Genomic DNA, 23,960 nt, shown 5'->3' with positions numbered 1-23,960 from the left:
TTGTTTTTTCCATGTTCTTAATCTTGAAGGTTGCTTTGAACAAATTGGAATGCTAAGATCTTTTATGTTTAGCCTCATACAATGTTTAGGAAATGTACTTGAATTTTGGGGTTGGAAAATGGGAGCAATGGAGTAGACTCATAGACTCATAGACTTTAAGGTCAGAAGGGACCATTATGATCATCTGGTCTGACCCCCTGCATGCTGCAGGCCATAAAACCGTCCCTACCCCTTCCCTGGACTCTGCTGTTGAAGTCCCCAATCCTGTTTTAGGTGACTTCAATTGGCAGAAACCCTCCTGCTAGAGATCCCTGCCCCATGCTGCGGAGGAAGGCGAAAAACCTCCAGAGGCTCAGCCAATCTGCCCTGGAGGAAAATTCCTTCCCGACCCCAAATATGGCGATCAGTAAGACCCCGAGCATATAGGCAAGAGTCTCCAGCCTGACCCCTGTCGGCCATTATACAATTTACCTACCATTTCTTGGTTTTCCTTGACTACTATGTTTTACCATTAAACCATTCCCTCCATAAATTTATCTAACTTAATCTTAAAACCAGACAGGTCCGTCGCCCCCACCGTTTCCCTCGGAAGGCCGTTCCAATATTTCACCCCTCTGACGAGGGGTATAAACAATGAGAACACTAAGTTTGTGTTGCTCACTAGTTTATTCTTTTGTTGCAAGTATAATACAAGCAACAGGCAACATGCTGCACAGTGCTGGAGAAAGAGTATGCAGTACATGCTGCTTCTTTCTGTTATTGAGGGACACTAAATTCATCAAATAAAGGAGCATCCGGAGATAGGCTGTTCAGGGTCTTTCGAGCAGTAACCTCTCTCTGTTAAATACTCTTTTGCATCTTCCCTTTCAAAAGAAATGTTAACATGTCATCTTATTAGTGTAGTCCCCCTCAGAAGTGCAAGTTCACTGTAATGGAAATACAACACAAGGCAGACAACACCAGCAATGGTAAATTATAAAAGGCTGTGAGGACAAAGCATGAAAATTCTGCTAGAGAATGTTTAATTTGCAGAAATGTACAAGGATCCAGGGTTTCAATTCCAATGTATATTCAGTTCCACAGAATTATGTTTTTAAATATAAACCTTGTGTATTATTGTGCGGATATTAATAATGGGTGTCAAGCAGAGCCAAATGAGGAACCAGTGCACAAGGTGGTATTTAGCCATTTGCTATAATGGGCCTATGTTGACTCAAGGAGAAATGGCTTTGCAATGCAAATCTATTTGTGCTCAAATTCAACGAGCGGTGAATGGGCCTTAATTTACAATGCTGTCTGGTTGACCACAATCCCTTTGTTTGTTAGACACACAAGTAGATCATCCTGGCTGTCCTCCCAACTCACTTAACTTTGAGACTAATGGAGTCAATTGACAAGTCTTACATAGTAGCTGCATCCCCTCCTCATTAATTCTCCACTTGGAATCAAGTTCACCAAGTTAAGCAATACTAGCAAAAGGCTGTGAAGTTGCTTTTATTTCTCCATCACAGTACTTATCTACCACAGATAATGAAGCACAAAAGCCAGTTAACAACATGCCCAATAAAATAGGAGATCAGACTGATTGGAGGTGACATCTTAGCCATGAGGCTGATTCAGGCTATGTAAAAATGGAACAGGGATAGCTTTAAAAAGAGCCCTAAGTATTGGAAGTCGTTAGTCCAGAAACATCACTTGTAGTCAAATCTACTTTCTAGGACATATTCACTCTTTCCATTAATTTGCATTTTTGTTAAATAAATTTTGTATTAGTCAGGAGGGATCTTACATTTTCCACTCAACCTAACTTGCCTTTCCTTCTATGCACCTTGAAGGTAAGTGCTCAGTGCTGGATAGTCTGATGCAGCATGTGGGAAAGTCACAATAGGGCAGGTTATAAAGATTCCATCCTACCCTTTATTAAGGGTACTGAGCATTTGCTATGGTCAGATTAACAAGAACTGCCAGTTCAAATCCGATAACTTCGAAGCCACTGGCAAAACATCACACTTGTGAGACGCTACTTTTTGGAGCTAGAGAATAACTTCAAAGTGTCCATGCTACTGAATACTCAATTCTGCAGCGTTTTCTGATAGAGTGAGCTGGCACTCATCCAATTTTCTTTTGTTGAACATTAAAATTTTTTGAACATTTCCAATGTTTAAATACTGGTCTTCCGACTCACATCTGGGAACTGCTGATGGTATATGGAAGCTAGCAAGAAGAGAAACTAGCAAATGGGATACAAAGCAGAAGGGAAAGTGTTGCTTAGCAGAGAGCATTTCTGTCCCTTGTAATGTAGTATTTTGAATAGGATGTTTTAAGATATCGAGGTAACGTATCTGTTTTTGAGTCTTCTACCTTAATCACCACATAGATAATTTTGCTTGTGAAAGGAATTGTAAAATATCCATCTTTTATGACAGGTTTCAGAGTAACAGCCGTGTTAGTCTGTACCCGCAAAAAGAAGAACAGGAGTACTTGTGGCACCTTAGAGACTAATAAATTTATTAGAGCATAAACTTTCGTGGACTACAGCCCACTTCTTCGGATGCATAATATGTCCACGAAAGCTTATGCTCTAATAAATTTGTTAGTCTCTAAGGTGCCACAAGTACTCCTGTTCTTCTTTTTGCATCTTTTATGACTGGACTCTGTTTACATAAACAAATTATATATGAATGGTGATTTGTTATTTCTTTTCAACAGGTCAGTGACATACACTGACAGCATGATCAACAGTTCACAAAGCATTACGAGAATAAGAAATTCAGGTCATGCAGCTTAATTACTCAAGTAATTAGAAACATAGAGCTAGTCAATACATATAAGTTACTTAAAATGTAATAACTTGTGTTCTATAAAATCCACAAAGATCACAAGCTGTAATATGTAATCAGGAACACTCAAAGCACCAATAAATACACTATACAAAAGAAATAATTTATCATTCATATATAATTTTTTTTGCATAAACACAGAGTCCAGTCATAAAAGATGGGTATTTACTATTCCTTTCAAAAGAAAAATGATATATATGGTGATGAAGGTAGAAAGACTAAAAACGCCATCACTGTGGCACCAGATGGTAGAATTATAGATAGTGAATCATTTTTATGCATGTCAAGAAGAGAAACTTGGGGACGAGATGGAAAATGTCACCACTGATTAATTTCTTCTCATCATACAGTGTGGGCTTAGAGTCCAATACACTGAAACTTGAACTCATCCTGTGGAGGAAATGCAACAGTTATAAGACCACAGGCAATTCAGACTCAGTGGTCACCCTACTTCAGTCAGGTATATAAAAGGGACAAATATGTTTGTTACCTTCAATCCTCACTATTTCTAAAGCGACTACTCACATATATAAGGGAAGCAGGATTTGACTTGAAGTTTGAAATGATAGTTCTGGAGACAGATTGTGATTACTTCAAATGGACCTGAAATGACTGAATACTCTTGTGACGCACACAAGACATCTCGGTGACAATACTCTGAGTATTATGACACCTGACAGTTTTCAGCAATGCATTTCAAATGAGCTATGCACTGTATAATGTTCTAACAAGATGAACCTGTAGTATGGACTTTTCCAACATCCATTGCTAATTAAAGCTTTACTCTAGTGGCCTTGTTTCAAGCAATTCAGAAACAGACAAAGAAAGGGCTTTTGATACAGAAAGGCTGGATGACTCAGGGACTTCCTGCTTATTTGCTGGATCAGAAAGATCATCTGTCCAAGGATGTGTGTGGGCCCAACCCCTGTGAAAGAGTTGGACAGTTTGATTAGGGCCCATAAGACTGATGGGTGATCTCTGATGAGCCTTTACCATGCGTACAGGAACTTTTATTGTTTGAATATGCTTGCTCTCTAATGCCTTTAACAATAAATGTGCTTTCTTATGTGGTAGCTTGTAACTACCAGCAATACGTTATATGTAGCCATTGAAGAGAAAACCAAGCACAGGTGCTGGCCTTTAGGCAGACTAGCTTGCTGGGAATATCACAGCATAAGGCAGTGAGCTGTAGAGCCTTAAAAACATCTGGTCAGAAGGGAGTGGGACAAGAGTCCCTGCCCAGACAAGTGACAGCTGGAGACCATGGAGGGGGAAATACAGGTTCAGTTGCCTCTGCCACAATTTCTGGGTAACAAAAAGAACAATGAATGGAAAAAGGAACTTATGGGCTAGGGAATTGTGTTACTGGAAGAGAGAAGGTGTTTAGCCTTTGGGTACAACTGAGCATCCAGATGACGAAGATGTCCCAGATAAAGATTTTGATTGTTCTGCCCCTACCCCCTCCATGCCTTTTACTTATAGATGGTGACAAAAGGGGAAAGCAAGTAACTTTAAGACAGTGCTGCAGTGAATATGAACTTTCAAAGATATAAAACACTGGAGTAGACAGGAATAAGAAGATTACAAAAAGCTTTATGGCGGACCAGACTGTGGCTGGTCTTGCATGGCTACACACACCAAGGGGCCACTGGAACAGAGTCTTCACAAGGTGGCTGGGTAGCAGCACAGACAACAGTTTCACACCCTGTTTATTTAAAAAGCATACTACTTCATTTTCAATTATGTTAGTGTATGTGTAATTTCCTGTTTTTAAAAAAGTGACCCTCCCCCCAAATTTCCACCATATGGCATCATATCGACACCCACATGGTTCATCAGCAGGGTTGGAACCTTTTCTTCCCTGTTCCTTCCAACCAGTTTATACCCCAGTCCTGTCTCTTCACCACCTGTGGCTCCTTGTCCCACTGTACTCACCTAGCCAGTTGCAGTCTCTACACCTCAGGCTTCTCCTTCCAGTCCCAGCCTCCTTGCCCAGCAAGTCCTAGTCTCACTGCTCCAGATGCCTCATTCCAGTACCAGTCTAACAGAAGTCTCCCAGTCTCCTTGTCCACCCACTCCCAGCTCCTTATCCTCCTGGCCCAACCAGTCCCAGTTCTCTCTCCACATCTAGATGCTTCATCAGATCAGGTCTACCCTCCCCTTTTATCTCCTTTCCCACATCCAACCCATCCCAGTATCCATGCCCAACTCTAATTTAGAATTCAAAGATTTGATACAGAGCTATCCAAGGTCAAGAAATTCAGTTAGTGTCTCATTTCCTGGTTATTGTCTTCAAAGAAAATACTCTAATCATTACAAAAGTTCAAGTGCCAGATGAAAGGAAAGATTAAGGAAACCTGAATTGGTGTATCCAAGTTCTTATAAAATCACAAGGGTCTCAGGGCCACTATGCTAGAGGAGATTCTGCCTGACTCAGTCAAAACTCCTGCTGGGCGTCCCTTGGATTATGACCCTTCTGTACTACTCCAGTGCAGGGCCATTAAGGACACAATTTAGAGGAGAAATGAAAATGGGATTTCAGGGTAAACACTTACTCCTCCATCAGCTGTTTTCTGTTAGCTTTGCAAATCAGTGATGACTAAAATGAACTTTCTAGTCAACAGAATAAATAAATATCTTTTAATCACTCTACATGAATTGTGAGTTGTCACCTCCACTGCAGATATATTGACATTTCTCTCCTGTTTTAGTACATTCAATTCAAACAATGTTCAGTTGCCATATCAGACTATCCAATTTTATTATGCATTAGGTTAACACTGAAAATAAACTCAAAGTACTGCACACTGTGCAATTAACTCTGACTAATAAACTGCTGGTGGCTGCACTATTGAGGAGAGAGATGTGAGGCTTATACACTCTGTCACAGGCAAGAATACCACCTTCAGGAAAAGAAAATTCAGTAACCATAATACTTCGGAGCCGTTAGAGGAATCCATGAATAAATACCTGTCCCCCTGAGCAGAATGCATTTTGGCACTCATCAGCTAAGCTTTACAAATCTGAGTATGTGAATAAAATAAATTACTTGCCCTGTTCAGACTCACTCTAGTACACAGTAACATTAAAGGTGAAGAATTTATTTTTTCTTGGCTAAACTGACAGCAATTTCTATTTGGTAAAGCCAAACAGAACACCAACAAACCAACGAGACAGGTTTAAAAGATTTTTCAAATCTCAAAACACACACTAAGGCATGACTCTGAGTCAGGGCAGTCATATTCCACCTACAAGATTCTCACTTTTTTCAGTCACCCACCACTATTTTTAATATTATACACTTTTAGCACTGTTATGATGATTACTGGATCCACAAAAGTTTGTTACTCCGGTTTTCATCAGAATATACTGCAAATATGATTAACTTTATGCTTTTGCCTAGGACCGCCTGATAATTTAAAAACTGGCTTCTAGCTCATGTTTATTTTTATAGGTAGTTCACAGATTTCTTTCACAATAGATGACAAAAGCGTCTTTTCATACAAGGACTTTGTTATACACCAAAACCTACAGGACTGTCACTTATTACATCATAATCAACAACATAATTCAATTTCAACTCCTATTTCTAGAAAAAATAGTTAGAGGGAGACACAGCGAAACAAAATACACAGCAGTATATGTCAAGGGTTTCATAATTCCTATATCCAGTACAGATAGAACAAGAGCTCAGGGGCTAAACCTAACAAAATAATTATGGAATTTATTTATTATTTTAAAGGGAAATGAGTCAACAGGAATGTAGGAATTGCCAGAATGGATCAGAGTAGAGGTCTATCTAGTCCTGTAGCCTGTGTCTTACAGTCGGCACTATCAGCGCCGGCTCCAGGCATTAGCCGATGAAGCACGTGCTTGGGGCGGCACTTTGTAAGGGGCAGCCAATCTTCGAGTGGTGGGGCAGCGCTCAGGTTTTTTTTTTTTTGGTTTGGCAGGGCGGCGCTCGGGGGGGGGGTTGTTTTGGTGGGGCGGGGCGGCGCTCGGGGGGGTGGTTGTTTTGGTGGGGCAGGGCGGCGCTGCCTTTTTTTTATTTGCTTGGGGTGGATGGCCCTGGGCTGTTTCATTGGAAGAAACACTGCAGTAGACAGTTATGGAATAACCTGTCCCAAAGAAAGTTACCTGAGAAACCCTAATAATTAGAGGTTTCTTTATGCCCTGAAACATGAGGGTTTATATCCTATCCAAAGGTATAGTTTATATTTTATATAGTTATTTCAACTCTGGATATTCTTGTTATCCATATAAATCTTTATCTTTTTTGAATCCTCTTTTCCTTCATGATACATTGTTGCAATGAGTTCCACAGTCCATCCATGTGTTGCATACACAATTTTTTCATATTAATTTTTAAAATGCTGCCTTTCTAGTTAATTGAATGCGCCCTTGTCTTTTGCATTAACAAGTACAAGTCATGCTTAAAAAATGGAATATGGGTCATTAGTTGTAATTTTATTTTGGTTGGTTACAGATGTCTATGTTCTTCATAGAGTGTTCCTCCATTCACTAATACAGACAATATAAACATTAAAATATATGTACATTTAACAGAAATTTATTATATAGTTCTACCCTTCTAAAGGTTTATGAAAATTAACTTTTTATCTAGGGGGAAAAAAAGTACCGTGGTTAAGTTAGCAAGAATGGACAGACATATTGTTAAGTCTCATCAAAACATCATTCAGGAAACTGCTCTGTTATTAAGTTAGCCCGGAGATCAGACCCCAAGTCAAAAAGACAGAAGTTAAACTAGAATGTGGGAAATAAATAAAACTATGAAAACAGCCAATCTTTTTTGCTCCCCTCCATTCCACTTGGCTTTAAATACTGAGACTGATAAGAGAACATGCAGACCACCCAACTGCCTCCAATGTCACTAGGGGCTTGCCTACACAGCAGGTTACTGTGCTGCAAGCCAGAGCTTGAATCTACAGTGCAACAGTTTGCACAGCTTACAGAGTTGGTCCAATAAAAGATATTAGCTCACCTCTCTTGTCACTCTAACTTTACCATGAATTGCTATTTACAATCTGATACAAATTGTGCTCTGTGCACATCAAAACAAAGAGCAGTTTTGTAAGTCATGAAGGTGACACCCCACTGATTTATTTTTACCAAGACACTGTTATAAAATGATTGGATAATATTATGGAATAAACTATTTTATGGCTTAAATACTGTATATAGTAAAGCAGTTTACCTTCCTCTCTTTCATTATGAATGTCCCTTTTGACTTACTTTATCTTTTCCTACAATTTTTACAAAAACAAACATACTGTTTATTTGATGGTCCTAGCATGTGTTTGTTTTAGGAAGGCAATTCTGAGATTAGATTATGTGCACCACTTTCCAGGAGAAAGCGTGGTCCTACTCTTACACATTTTATCTCAGCACATGAGTCATCAGCTTCAAAAAAATAAAACCCAGCAAATTTTGAAAAAGTTTTAATTTGTGGATTTATATGGGGTCCTTAAATAAAAGAATGGCAAAGTTGATTAACCTTGACATGCATATGTAGTGAAGAAAGATCACCATATTTTTAAAAAAATGCTCTTTGGCAGTACACCTTCTATTGCTTTTTGTTTCCATCTCAACTTTCACAGTAGCCATTATTATCCCCAAAGTAAGCAACTGCAACTCATGGCACAAAAAAGCACTTCTGAAAAGTACTCAAATTACTTCTTGCTCAGAACACTGCACTCTAGGTAGCAGAAATGGAAATAAATTCAAATAATTTGGCAGCTTTATATTATTTGCTATTTATCACTGTATCAAGGGTAACACACTATTGATAGTTTTCCCATTAGGATAAAAACTTGTATCACCATTTTAAAATCTGAATTAATTATCCAGATTTATGGTGTTTCAACTTTATTCTCCTTATTTTTCCTGCTATTAATGGACATTTAAGTTTCCTCTAAGATCAAACCATTTTTTTTAATGGTTCAGTTTTGTTTTAGGAACATTCATGCTTGCTTTCACTGTATATAAGTATAGCACTAAAGCAGTTATCTTGAGAATAATAAGATAATACTATCACTATCTTATCCTATTTTCGATATTTTAATTTCATTACTCTGAGAGTATGTTCTCATTTGCACCACAACTGCTGTGAGAAAAGGTCAGAGATACTATGTCCAGTACAAATTAAGTACAAACTATGTCCAGTACAAATTAGTTTTCTGTTTTTATCTTTTAGCTTGAAAACTAGCAATAATCAAATTTTGAGAACAAAATAGCTCAAATTCTTTATTTAAAATGCAGCCATTGTGTACTTTTATTCTGAAAAGTGACTTTGTAAAACATTGGAGAGACAAAGTCAGTGAGGTAATATCTTTTATTGAACCAACTTCTGTTGGTGAGAGAGACAAAGCTTTTGAGCTTACACAGAGGTCTTCTTCAGGTCTGGGAAACCTACTCAAGATGGAACAAAGTATCAGAGGGGTAGCCGTGTTAGTCTGTATCCAAAAAAACAACTAGGAGTCCAGTGGTACCTTAAAGACTAACAGATTTATTTGGGTATAAGTTTTTGTGGGTAAAAAACCCACTTCTTCAGATGCATGGAGTGAAAATTACAGATACAGGCATAAGTATATATTGGCACATGAAGAGAAGGAGTCTTGTAATGTAACTTGTAAGATAGCTACCCATGACGCAACGCTCTCTGTGAATGCAAGAGCACCGACTGTAGAAGCGCTCCGCTGACACAAGGCTCATTGTGCACATGTGCACAACCGATGTAATTAAAGTGGCATATGGTTGTTGACGTAACTTAAGTTGACTTAAGTCTGTAGTGTAGACAAGACCTTAGTTTCCCAGACCTGAAGAAGAGCTCTGTGCAAGCTTGTCTCTCTCATTAACAGAAGTTGGTCCAATAAAAGATATTACCTCACCCACCTTGTCTCTGTAATACCTTGGACACAGCTACAACAACTTCATAAAATGTGTTATTGGGAAGTCCTATGTATATCTTGTTTAAATAATTCCTGCATCAAATTTGGTTATTTTACAAGTAAAAATAGGTTTTTATTTTCTAATTGTCGGGCCTGCAAACTCAGCCTGTGCTATAATGGTCAAGCTGCTGTTCTTGGCTTTTATCCCACCATCATCACTTATGCAGTTGGAACTTCGGGCCTGATCCAAAGCCCATCGGTGTCCATGGAGAGACTCTTACTGCCATTTGTTAACAATTCCACCGAAAATACCTTAACAAAATTAGAATCCAGCTCACTCTCCCATGGCTGCTAGAGAATGAAACTCTTGGATAAGGTGCCATTTTTACAATAGCTCTTCTGACCATAAATACATTTTAAAGTGAAGATATTTTTGATGTACTTCTAATTAGAGGCCATGCTACTCATATTTTGTTATAAACTGGAAATAAATAAAATCTTAATGAAATCCAATGATGTAGGAGCAGGATTTTAGGATTGTATGAGAATTAATGTATGATTTGATTTCATCCTGCCAGGGATGCTATTTGAATAGCAGAAAGGAATGACCTTCTGGGACATTGGTAGAAATGCATCTGACAGACTGCCAGTGTCTGTACTGATGTTAAGGCAGGGACAGACCAGAACAGTCCTTATGGCTAATTATGATCACCTTTTTGTTTTAGGATAAAATTTCATTATAGCATTTGCTATAAGGTCTTGCTTCTTGTAAGCATTGCAGACTAAGTTGTGTAAGGTTCTTTTGTAATCTCTTTAGTAACCATATAATCCTTTCCAAAATGTTATCCTAACTGAAGGCCTCTGTAAAAGACTGTTTATGTGAATGAGGAAAGTATGCATCAGGAAAACATAAGGTGCGAAGGCCATTGTTATAGCCAGATGGTCAAGAAAGGAGGAGTGAGAACCATCAACCTGCAGATTGATGACCCTGAGGTGCAGGTTGGCACCCCTAAGGACAAAACAATTAATGAAATCTAAACCAGGACAGGACAGCCTCTTGGACGTGTATTGGAATGTTAACATCAAAAGATAACACAAGTAACCAGTCAGAAACTGACACAGCAAAATCCATAGACTTCAATGGAGAAAAAAAGACTATAACAACAGGGTGCTTTGCCATGGGACTTTGGGTTCGTCTTGCCAGTACTCCAGGAGCATTGGATCATGACCAACAAGCCCAGCTCCCCTCTGCAACCAATGTGGCTGGCCACTAGATTGATCCAGACTCTGGACTGGTAACTATAAACATCAACTGGCAGGTGTGTGTGTGTGTGTGTGTGTGTGTGTGTGTGTGTGTGTGTGTGTGNTGTGTGTGTGTGTGTGTGTGTGTGTGTGTGTGTGTGTGTGTGTGTGTGTGTGTGTGTGTAATATGCTAACTGCTGTATTCTCAATAAATGCGGCATTTTTGCCTTCTCCCCTATGAAGATCCCGTGTGCTTCTTATAAATATAACAATGGAATTTGTCCATCACATATAAAGGTTAAGTATTAAATATGTGCTGTGTCTTAAAGTCAGGAAAATAGCATGCAAGAAAGATGCAAAGTTAAACACAAACTAAAGTATTTTAGGGGGGAGAGGATATCGAGGAAATAATATTGCTTAATGCCATCAAAAACATTATTGACTAAAGAGGAAAAACAAGAATAATCAGGCTTATGCACTAATGCAAAAGAGCCCATTATTTTTTCCTACCACTATTTGTTTCCCCAACATACAGCCTCAAGACTGCAAAGCCCAAGGTAAATGTTTACAGCTTTGCTTGTGTTTTCAAATAAGACCCAATTGACTCATGTTTAAATGTCACAATGAACCTGAAGGCAGACCAGTTTTTACATATAAATATGTTTAACATTAGCCCACGAGACTAGTGGAAGCACCATATTGTGATATTTATGCATAGCTAATCTGAGCCAATATGTAGCTGATGAAAATCAAAGGACTCATTATCGTTATTACTGTGGCAAATTATTCTCTGAGGAGGAAGAACTGGATGTTCCATAAGTAACTCCTGCCAGCTGCCCTGGAGCAAAGGTTACAGAAGCCAAAGATGCAAATTTTTGTAAGAGCTGGTGAAGCTACTTTTTAATTCAACTGGCAGAGGGATTGCTTTGAAACCAAAATGTGTAGCATGCAGGCTGCAGTAGAAAGTCCCAGATCATTATCAATAGCATGTATCATCACTCTGCTACCACTGGAATCACTATATTTTGCAGTTCTCATATTTATCTATAGGTGGCAGCAACTGTTTGCTCTTAGAAGGGCAGTTGCAGTCTTGATTGAAATAGTTTAAATATAACAGGGAGCTCTCAAAAAATATAGCCAAGAATCAGAAGGGTCAAATTTGTTTCTAATGTAAACCCAATGTTTACAGGAATTACTTTGGCCTAATGTGTTCTCCAATAATTTATATCATAATAGCAATGTGAATAAAGATATCGGACTTTGCCTTTAAAGGAAACATATATTGGGTTTGATTCTGATCTCACAGCAGTTTTCTTGTTTGTTTGTTTTTGTATCTGTATTTATTTAGGAAGTTTTTACAAGTTTACAAACCCTTCTTATGTAAATATCAGAAACAAAACAAGCATTACAGCAGTTTTTCTTTAAAGAACAAATGAACAAATGAAGAGAAAATCTTAAATGAACCAAACTGTACCATAGAATCTCCATGGATAGTAATTCCAAGCTCGAATAATAAGAATATAGCAGTAGGGATATATTACCGATCACCTGACCAGGATGGTGATAGTGACTGTGAAATGCTCAGGGAGATTAGAGAGGCTATTAAAATAAAAAACTCAATAATAATGGGGTATTTCAACTATCCCCATATTGACTGGGTACATGTCACCTCAGGACGGGATGCAGAGATAAAGTTTCTTGATACCTTAAATGACTGCTTCTTGGAGCAACTTGTCTTGGAACCCACAAGAGGAGAGGCAATTCCTGATTTAGTCCTAAGTGGAGGACAGGATCAGGACCAAGAGGTGAATATAGCTGGACTGCTTAGTCACAGTGACCATAATATAATTAAATTTACCATCCCTGTGGCGGGGAAAACACCACAGCGGCGTGACACTGTAGCATTTAATTTCAGAAGGGGAAACTACACAAAAATAAGGAGGTTAGTTAAAGAGAAATTAAAAGGTACAGCACCAAAAGTAAAATCCCTGCAAGCTGCATGGAAACCTTTTAAAGACACCATAATAGAGGCTCAACTTAAATGTATACCCCAAATTAAAAAACATAGTAAAAGAAAAACAGCCACCATGGTTAAAGAACAAAGTAAAAGAAGCAGTGAGATGCAAAAAGGCATCCTTTAAAAAGTGGAAGTTAAATCCTAGTGAGGAAAATAGAAAGGAGCATAAACTCTGGCAAATTAAATGTAAAAATATAATTAGGATGGCCAAAAAAAGAATTTGAAGAACAGCTAGCCAAAGACTGTATTTCAGATTTGGCACAATTTTACTTTAAATGCAGACATCTGCCCAAAATTCAGGTTTCTTTAGAGACTAACTTTACGGAAATATTTGGTTTAGATAAAAATACACCTCTACCCCGATATAACGCAACCCGATATAACACAAATTCGGATAGAATGTGGTAAAGCAGTGCTCCGGGGGTGCAGGGCTGCGCACTCGGTGGGTCAGAGCAAGTTTGATATAACGTGGTTTCACTTATAACACGGTAAGATTTTTTGGCTCCCGAGGACAGTGTTATATCGAGGTAGAGGTGTAATATTAAAGCATCTGCATATAATGCTGTTTTCTGATGTGTTCCTGTGATGAATTCGTTGTTCCTTATCCACTGTGCAAAAGGTTCCAAAACTAGTGCAAAGCGTGAAGGAGATATCCCTGCTTAGTCCCTCTGTGTAATTCAAACAGGAGAGATTTAACCCCATTTACTTGTACAGCTCTGCGTCTAGTGAGGACAAAAGAAATTGATCTTTTTATGATCTGGCATTATGAATGATTCCAAGTACTTTCTGAATATTGTCTGATATTTATCTATCAGTGAATCCAGTTTGATCTAGAATTATATAAGCCGAGAGCATAGACTGCAATCGGCTAGCTAGTATTTTTGCTAAAATCTTTGTCATGATTCAGCAGTGATATGAGTCTATAGGAACTGCTATAGGAAGATGATTTTTCCATCTTTAGGGAAACAATCACAGTAGTTTCTTTCATAGATTGTGGAAGTTCCTCCCCTCACAGGATAGCATTGAAGGTACCTCTCAAGGGATCCACTAATAATTCCTTGAATGACAATAATAGCTTTCCTGATGAATTTGACAAGGTATCAGGTCCTGCAGTTTTACCACTTTTCATACTTGCTATTGCCTCTAGGATTTCTTGTTTTGTTATTTCTTTATCTAAAGTTTCTTTATCAAGTTTACTTATCTCTGGCTAGCCTGCTACTTCCAGATATTTTGATTTACTTCAGAGCTCAGAGTGTCTAAGTTATAAAAGTTGTTAAATACACAGCAAAAGTAGCACATATTTCATTAGGGTGTGTAACTAGCTTTTGTGCTGACTGTTCTTAACTGGTGGAATAATCTCACAGCAGTTTTACACAGACACAACAAAAAGATGGAGCCCACTGATCTACAAGATAAGCTTGGAAGAAACTTTGTTTATTTTAGTTTTTGTCCATATCATTTTCTAACTACAATTTTCTTCCATATCAAAATATTTACACATTGGTAACAAATGTTTATCTACACACTTTTTGCAAGATCCTGTTACAAAGGACAGATTATTAGAATTCCAGACTTTGCTAGATAGAAGTGGGAAAAATTAATATTTTTGTGAGGTGTCAAAACATATTAGAGGGCTATATAGTCTCTTCTGCTGCTGTCTCCCAATGAAACTGCATAATTATTGCCTTCAGAGACACTAAGAACCAGCTTAATGAAAAATCTTTTTGCTGAAGACAAAAGATTTTTGAAATCACTCAGCTGGGAATATTTAAATGACAAACCCCATAGAACAGGAGCCAAGCCACCACTACAGGGTGATTACAGTGGAGGTTTGCTCTCCAACTCCCAACCCTGGGCCACCCCTTACTAGCAACATTTTGGACGCATGGGGAGAGGACCTCATTTTCGGATTTCGCCCTGGGCCCCCCAAAACTTCTGTGCGGCCCTGGTAGCAATGCCAACTGGCTCTGCCTGCCTCCAAAAGTTGTTCAGTAACATATGGGTGGTGCTGCTGCAGTCTGATGGCAAAACAGCTGCTGTGGGCTTTGAGGACTCTTTGGCAAATACTCACGTTCACTGGTGTGTGTGTGTGTGTGTGTGTGTGTGTGTGTGTGTGTGTGTGTGTGTGTGTGTGTGTGTGAGAGATGGATGTGGATTTTTTGAGGTGAGGGTGTTTTTCTGTGCAAAATATACACATCTCTTTGACACGGCTCTACTTAACATATTTACACCAGATACTAATGAGAAACTTGCATTTCATCTTCAATTGTATTTGTTATTTTATAAAATGTAGGTTAATACATATTTCTAATGTAATCAAATGACAAAAACAAATGACCAGCCAGCATTAGACTTTAAACAACAACAGACTTTATCCCTGAAGGAACTGTATACTCCATACAGTATGCCAAAACCCAGTGCCTATCCCATACAAAAGCTACCTTAAAGAGATGGGATGAAGACACAATTTTCATTCTCAATTTTGAATACCACAGAAGTTAGAGAGTATTTGGATCTACTGTTTTGGTTCAACAGATTACTAGAAAAGGGGTCATTTGGAAAGTCTGTTCTGAATGTAGATTCTAACACCTCCCCCAGCAATCCCTAAAACGGAGTTGTTTACACATGATGTTTTAATTCAGGTCAATTTCTACTTTTTCCCCATTTTGAACTTTGTGATATATATCACTGCATTTTCTCTTAGTATCTCTGAACATTGTGGTTTCAAACTGAATCTAATGGGATCATCCCTGGAAATAGTTAAAGATTTCTCTTCACTTTCTAAAGAGCTGTGGATAATCCCAGTGTGCGGCCAACAGTCCCTTGCTTCATAAAACAGATTCTAACCCCAATGAATGGGGTTGTTTCTGGTCACTTAATAGCTATTCTGTTTGCCTTCAAAGTCATTGACCTACTAATGCAACTCAGGTTTGCAAAGGTTTGAATATAAAGGAAACTAAACAGCATCAAATTCTATTCCAAATTACTAAGAATCTCTCCTTTCAGATATTCTCTAAAATGTTTATGACAAATATTTTCTCTCTCTCTGTAGGAGATACATGTATTTATATACAGGAAAAAGGTGAGACCATAAATTGTAATACAAGCCAAAACGTTTTGCTTTAATACTATGCTATATTGCTGCTATGCTAACTCTTTACAGGAGAAGGCTCACTGGTTCATCTGATAATAAAGACTAACAGATTAATACTTTTTCCATGTATTACACATGTAAGGAATAAACAGTAGTAATAACCAAATGCCAGCAGTGAGAAAAACCAACCCCATTTTATATGACAGCTTTCTAGCTTTTTCTAAGCTAATCTCATCTGTGCCCTTTTCCTAATAATACCGACTTCATTAGGGTTTTCATAAATATTGTACCCTTTATGTATACATACACACAATACAATTCTGTAATTATACTGTATATTGTTTTATATATAAATTGTTAATGTTACATTAAGGTTATGGATCTGAATGCTCAAAGTCAGGAAATACAGGTATTAAATTTGAAAGTTAAATTACCTTCCCATCCAGTGGTGCTTACATATTAAAATATAGCCTCTAATTGTATGATTTGATGGTATTTTAAAAATATTTCCCAATAGTCCCACGATAATAATGGATACAGTTTGTTGATGAGGGATTGGCAGGGGACTTCCTATTATCAGGTGGTGTTGAGAGGCGATGATCATTTGGGTTTTGTGGCCACACCATTAGCAGAGTTTATTATTATTATGTGTTTCTGGTAGCAACTACCATTTGCTAGGCATGGTACAAACACAAAGGGCTCGTACTCTAAAATGAGAAACTGCTGATAGGAGAAAATGGAACAAAAAGTATGATAACCAGGTGGAGAGATTTGCCAAGACCTGGGAGAGTAGTGCCTTTTAAAATAGAAAGTAACCTTTTGACTTTGAAGGCAACATCAGAAGATTCAAACTGCTACTATGGAGGAGTGGGGAACCAGTGGAGGAAGAGCTGATATGGTCAGAATGACATGTCAAGGAAAATGAGTATGGAGGCACTGTTTTGTATGGACTAGAGTGAAACAATGTGGGAGTTAGGAAGGTCAGAGAAAATGTTGCTTCAGACAAGAGTACAGATGAGGGTCTGCACTAGAGTTAACTTCAGAGAAGTAAATAAAGAGGTATTAGATGTATGTTGGAAGAAGTGGCAGAATTTGGACATGTTTTAGATGTGCGAGGTGGGCAGAGGTACAAGTCAAATGAGCTCCAGAATTATGAGCCTGAGTGAAAAAGCAAATACTGGTGTTGTCAAGATTAAGAAAATTGGGGTAATGGTTTGGGATAGAAGAAAAAGTTCCTAACTGTCAGGGTGGTTAAACACTGGAACAAATTGCCTAGGGAGGTTGTGGAATCTCCGTCTCTGGAGATATTTAAGAGTAGGTAAGATAATTGTCTATCAGGGATGGTCTAGACAGTATTTGGTCCTGCCATGCGGGCAGGGGACTGGACTCGATGACCTCTCGAGGTCCCTTCCAGTCCTAGAATCTATGAATCTATGAAAAAAATCAGCTCAATTTTAGCTATCTGCCGCTTACATTAAGTTGACAGCGAGACATTCACAGCATTACCAATTCAAGAGATGAAAACATCAGGAATCGGACCCTCCCAAATAATGAGATTTTAAAAACAAATTCTATTGTGTTTTTTAGGTCAGTCTCTCTTTTTTTTTTTTTTTTTTGACACTCCCCCCCCGCCCATCCCCAGTGTGTTTGCGCATGTGACAATTAGCATTGCCTGCTCTCCCATATGTACTGGATAAGGGAATTTTGGCCCTTGCTGCAAGAGCTCTCACTCCCACATCTGCCCAGCCTGTTCTCCATCATCACCACTCCATCAGTTCAGCCCTCCTACCCCATCAACCCCCACCACCCTCAATTCACCCTCCCAGCACACACCCCATCTGCTCCGAACTCATCAATACAGACCCCCTCTCCCATCAGCCCCCAACCTTCTCACTTCCGTGAAGTCCCAGGCCATAGTTCAGCTTTCCCAGTCTCTTCTCTGCTCCTCTTAGGGTTCTTCACCCTGGCCAGGCCTAGGGGGCTGCAGTGGGGTCTCCCTCCCACTTCCCAGGCTGGTAGAGGAGCCCCGGCCGCCCCAGAGCTGGGACTGACAGCGGGAGCCCTGGCCAACCAGGGCAGGCTGACAGCAGGAACTTCTCTCCGTGGCAACTGTGGCTGCTGCTGTCAGCCCAGGGGTGACAGCAGGAGCCATAGCCACCTTGGGCAGATAGCAGGAACCCGGGGGATGACTGACGGCAAGCACCCGAACTGCCACAGCACTTTCTACGTAATGTTAATCCTGATTCATGATCTGGGGATAGAGCTCTCAAATGCGAGGTGTCAGGATTAATTTTTACTTAGAAATCGTGTCTCTCATGATTAATTCGTGAGAGTTGGCATGTCTGCATTCAGGAACAGAGGTCACAGACAGGCTGTTATGCGGGGTTGGACAAAGTGAAACAGCTCAGGAGACAAAGGGTAGGTCTACACTTACCTCCGGGTCCGGCGGTAAGCAATCGATCTTCTGGGATCTATTGATCGCGTCTTGTCTATAGGCGATCAATCGATCCCGGATCGACCCTGGAAGTGCTCGCCGTCGACGCCAGTACTCCAGCTCGGCGAGAGGAGTACGCGGCATCGACGGGGGAGCCTGCCTGCCGCGTCTGGACCCGCGGTAAGTTCGAACTAAGGTACTTCGAATTCAGCTACATTATTAACGTAGCTGAATTTGCATACCTTAGTTCGAAGTGGGGGGGTTAATGTGGACCAGGCTAGAGAGATATGAGTCATTAGCACAGAACTGGCAATTGAGGCCATGTGAGCCCTTGGGATTGCTTTAGGAAAGGGCATAATGGAAGAAGAGCAATTGAAATGAAAATCATCTCTAAATACACCTCTACCCCGATATAATGTGACTGGATATAACATGAATTCGGATATAACACAGTAAAGCAGCGCTCCGGGGAGGGGTGGGGGCGCATTCCGGTGGATCAAAACAAGTTCGATATAACGCGGATTCACCTATAACGCGATAAGATTTTTGGCTCCCGAGGACAGTGTTATATCGAGGTAGAGGTGTAGTAGAAGAAAAGCAGAGGGGAAACCCATCAACAGACACACAAGGAAATGTCAGAAGTAGAAGGAAAATAAGGAGAGGATGGTATAATGAAAACTCAGGGAGGATAAGGCGCTAAGAAGTTGGAATGATCACCTGGAGAAGAGAAGATTAAATTAGCGAAGAATTTGAGATGACAGGTGGGAAAGGAGTGTTGACTGAATTTAGAGGTGAAGAGGAATAAGAGGCAGGTGGGGTCAAGCAATGGCTTTGAGGATGGAAGATGACAAGAACATACTCTGATTGTATGAGGAAGGAGACAAAGGCTAGTGAGGAGGTGGCAGTAAGAATGTAACAAGATAGTATTTGGGATCTGGTTGAGAACATCTGTGTCTGTTTACCTTCCTGGGGGAGGTATAAATCAGATTATGCCTTTGTTTCACAGTTTGGAAGACTCAGCAAGAAAGAGATCAGAAGAGTTAATCACTCAGGAAACAGACTGAATAGCTTAATTACATTGTTTGAGTGACAACTACATTTTATTCAATTTCTTCAAGCAAAAGCACATTACAGAATTGCTGCAGAGACTTTATAAAACAAGGTGCTGCAGATAATGAACATAAGAAATTCCAGCCTGTAGAATTAGATAAAACCAAACCTGACACAAATGATTCTGATAGTTCCACAGGTTTTCATCTGTAGAATCTTAAGTGGAAGAACCGTGAATCTTTCCAGCAGATGCTCTTCCCGCTGTTTAGACAAGGGGAAGAGTACATAAACCCATATAAGGTTTCAGTAGATGTTTTATACCCAATGAATGATTCTAAGATCATAGTTACTTTAAGCAATACACTTTAATGCTATTATATAGGTATTATGCGAGGTAGCATGAAACAGAGTAAGATGTTGGACTGATTTTCAGCATGGATTTCTGAAAGACAAGACCCAATTTCAGAATGCCTACTTGGAAACTGAGTAGAATAAGCATTTGTGACATAAGCAGCTTTAGGGAAAAGCTTTTGAAGGTAATACAGAGAGTAGACTTTCAGCCGGACCTTTATGAATAGCTAGAAAAAGTTTCTGAGGGAGGTGACCCAGATGGCTGAACTGGATGAGTAACAGTGGAAAGACAAATTAGGCATTAAGGTTTTAGTAGTTAACCAATTTTCGCAAGAAGAGCTCCAAGTGTGTCCAAGAGCTAGTCACTATCAAAACAAATCAGTTGGAAGACTGTTGTGGCTCTTGACAGAGAAGTATCATAAGGCTTTTGAATATGGGAGCTTAATTTAACTTCCAATCTGGGCACATTCAGATCCATTACTTCCAAAGAATTAATATGTGGACAAAAGTACAGTTTGACATATAACAGCTCAAAGAGTCAAAGCTTTGGCAGGTGCAGAGAATACCTGTGTGAATACCAATGAAATACAGTGAATACCTGTGTTATGAGCTGATGAAAAATGAGACATTGAAATGAGACATTGCTTGGCAAACTCGCACATCATCTTTTCTGATCTCACCTCTCTGAACTGGGTCTTTTCCACTACTAAAAAGTACTGCAGAATTATTCACTGGGTACTCAATCTTCAAGCAATTATTTTTGTGTGCGGAAACTAAAAGAAACAATTTGGATTGTTTTGAGATATCCAGGAATCCATCTGCAAGATCCATTGGATAATACCCAGAAACTCTCTAAATTAAGACTTGTACACAGTCCTGGGAGAAGTAACGTCTCAGTCTTGTGATAAGAAAAGTGACAAGGAGAAGAGGAGGCCTCAAACCTCTCAGATAGTGCTCTTCGAGTCAGGGGTAGTGCTCGTGAAAAATCCAGAATTGGCAAGAATCCTGTTGTGTATACTGAAGCCACCAGGAAATTAGTGAGTGAAAACTATTGGAAACAAATGTGTGTTAAAAAGAATAAATCTTGGCAAATGAAATTCAGCAATGCCAAACAGAACCATCACATTGACATGTCACTCAAGAAAGGAATTCATCTGTTCCTACGGATAGGTTACCATTAAAAAAATAGCTTACTTATAGTATTATGGACAACTTTTTTGTATATCAGTGGCATATAAATCAATGTGCAATGGCAGGCAAACATATAAAGTTTTCATTGAATGAACATATCAAGGATATGTAGTACGACCCGAAATACTATCGGAGCCCAGAATTCTCGATCTGCATCACACATGAAGACAACTTATATTGTGGATATTCTGTCACTTTCATTACAGATTCTGCTGATGAACAAAAAAATGTGTATATACTTCAGGAATGTGTAAAAGATGCCAAACATTATGAGGAAGTGAAAACTCAATGTTTGGAATTGTATGCAACACTAAGGAGGAAGCAAAAAGATTCCCTGAATCAAAATTGAGACTGGACGAGAAAACCTCTGTAGTTGTCACAAAAAAAATACAAGGGATAATTAAGACCCTAGAGCAAGAGATGCTAGAAAAGGCAGTAACTAGCCATTTCGGTTACTATACACAACAGTCATGTTAGGCCCAATATTTTTAATTACAAGGAACATTTTTGTATTCTCAGAAGCTCAATTTATGTATTACAAGAGATGCAATAGATTCTTGAATCTCTGAAATGATTTTGACTGTTTGGTACCTTAGATCTGCCATTAGTACGTGCGCAAATTGAAACAGAGCAGAAAAGTAAGGTGGAGACAGTATTTACCATGTGACTTTTTCCAATCCCCAAATAGTGCCTTTTGGACTGAAGAATGCACTTAGCAGCTATCAGAGGGTCAGGGATGAAGTGGTAGTGGAGGCGAAGGAAAAAAGTACTGTATTAATATGAATATCTAGATGACAGTTCACTCATCTACCATGGCACAACACTTGTAAGCTATACAGATGATTTTTAGCAAGTTAAAAGAGACGTATTTGACCCTTTGCCACCCAAATGTAAGTTTCTTCACTGGAACACTAGTAGTGGGAGTCTTACTTTAGAAAAAGCTCCACATGCCTCTCATTATTTTAACACACTATTTTGAATAACACTTTTTTGAGCAGGTCAAAATAACATGGTATTATAAACAATGCTGCCCTAGCTTATGTTAAAAGCAACAGAGGGTCCTGTGGCACCTTTGAGACTAACAGAAGTATTGGGAGCATAAGCTTTCGTGGGTAAGAACCTCACTTCTTCAGATGCAAGTAATGGAAATCTCCAGAGTCAGGTATAAATCAGTGTGGAGATAACGAGGTTAGTTCAATCAGGGAGGGTGAGGTGCTCTGCTAGCAGTTGAGGTGTGAACACCAAGGGAGGAGAAACTGCTTCTGTAATTGGCTAGCCATTCACAGTCTTTGTTTAATCCTGATCTGATGGTGTCAAATTTGCAAATGAACTGGAGCTCAGCAGTTTCTCTTTGGAGTCTGGTCCTGAAGTTTTTTTGCTGTAAGATGGCTACCTTTACATCTGCTATTGTGTGGCCAGGGAGGTTGAAGTGTTCTCCTACAGGTTTTTGTATATTGCCATTCCTGATATCTGACTTGTGTCCATTTATCCTCTTGCGTAGTGACTGTCCAGTTTGGCCAATGTACATAGCAGAGGGGCATTGCTGGCATATGATGGCATACATAACATTGGTGAACGTGCAGGTGAATGAGCCGGTGATATTGTAGCTGATCTGGTTAGGTCCTGTGATGGTGTTGCTGGTGTAGATATGTGGGCAGAGCTGGCATCGAGGTTTGTTGCATGGGTTGCACTTGACTAGCTTATGTTAGCACTCTCAACATCGCTACCACTGCTGGATCAGCATCAGGGTTAGCAGCAGTGAAAAGTTTTGCAAAAGAACAAACACTAGAACAGAAAATGCCACTGTGAGTCAATGAGGTTTGTAGTGGATATTGAAAAGATACTGGTGTCGGGAGTCCCTGGGTAGTGTGAAGCTGGCACAGCCAGCCCCATGCCACCTCTCCCAGTACCAGCATAAAGAATGGGAGGAGACATGGCCAAAGCACAATGCATGGCAGTGATCTCCAGGCACTGCCATGATCCCTTGGGCAATTAGTTAAAAAAGCTCAGAGTTTGCCATAGTTAAATGCAGCAGCCTTGTGGACCAGAGAAGTGGAATAAACCCAGCTCCCTTTAGAACTTGGGTTTCACACCTAACACAGCTCAGTCAGAACAGAGGACTGGGGCTCCGATATTTTGTCTTATAGGTTTCAGTGATCTGTATAAATTTTTTGAGACGTCAAATATATGCTTATATATTTGCCATAAGAAATTACAAAAAAAAGAGCCACCAATTATTGGGAGAGCTTTCTGCTCTCTGAAGCAGCAATTCACTAACACACACTGACATGTCTTAGAACGATGCTGACATCAATACTGGTGCACAGACAGAGATGTTTTGGCACGATAAAGCACTGAATGGAATGGTTATTGTTTAACAACAGTTATTCTAATTTAGCTCTTGCAGAAGAGGGTGGAAAAATCAATGTTTTCTAAATGGAAAAGAACAAAATCAGTGGGGAAAGGAATTAATTTTTCAAGCTTTTAAGTTGGTATTCTGAAGAACTGAGAGGAAAGGATGCAATTAAAAATGGGGAAGTGTTCTTACATCTCACACATCTTAAAACAAAATAAATTAAAACCTTGGAGGGGGGGGGGCATGAGAGAGGGGGCGGGCTGGGCAGGAAGGTTTTTCCAGTAAAGTAACAACTCCACGTCCTTAGAGACCAAACTACCCAGCGCCGCAGTTGAATGGTTGTCTATTCTGCTGAGCAAACCAGCTCTTTAGGATGACTGATGTCAGTTCTTAACCCAGTGACTAGTGTTATAAATAATTCCATCAGAAAGAACACTTCTATGGCAACTAGACATGGTTCTTCCTCTTTTGTGCAAA

General features: G+C 39.5%; 1 protein-coding gene across 2 annotated transcripts in view; it reads right to left on the bottom strand.

Moving 5' to 3' along the window:
* The window catches only part of STXBP6 (syntaxin binding protein 6), a 248,495-nt gene that overhangs the window by 37,587 nt on the left and 186,948 nt on the right, over positions 1 to 23,960 (bottom strand). The gene's annotated exons all lie outside the window — the stretch shown is intronic.

The sequence above is a fragment of the Trachemys scripta genome, chromosome 4, assembly GCF_013100865.1.
Source record: "Trachemys scripta elegans isolate TJP31775 chromosome 4, CAS_Tse_1.0, whole genome shotgun sequence".
Taxonomy (NCBI): Eukaryota; Metazoa; Chordata; order Testudines; family Emydidae; genus Trachemys; species Trachemys scripta.
The sequence above is the reverse complement of the archived record's forward strand: the minus strand, read 5'-3'. Positions and strand labels throughout refer to the sequence as shown.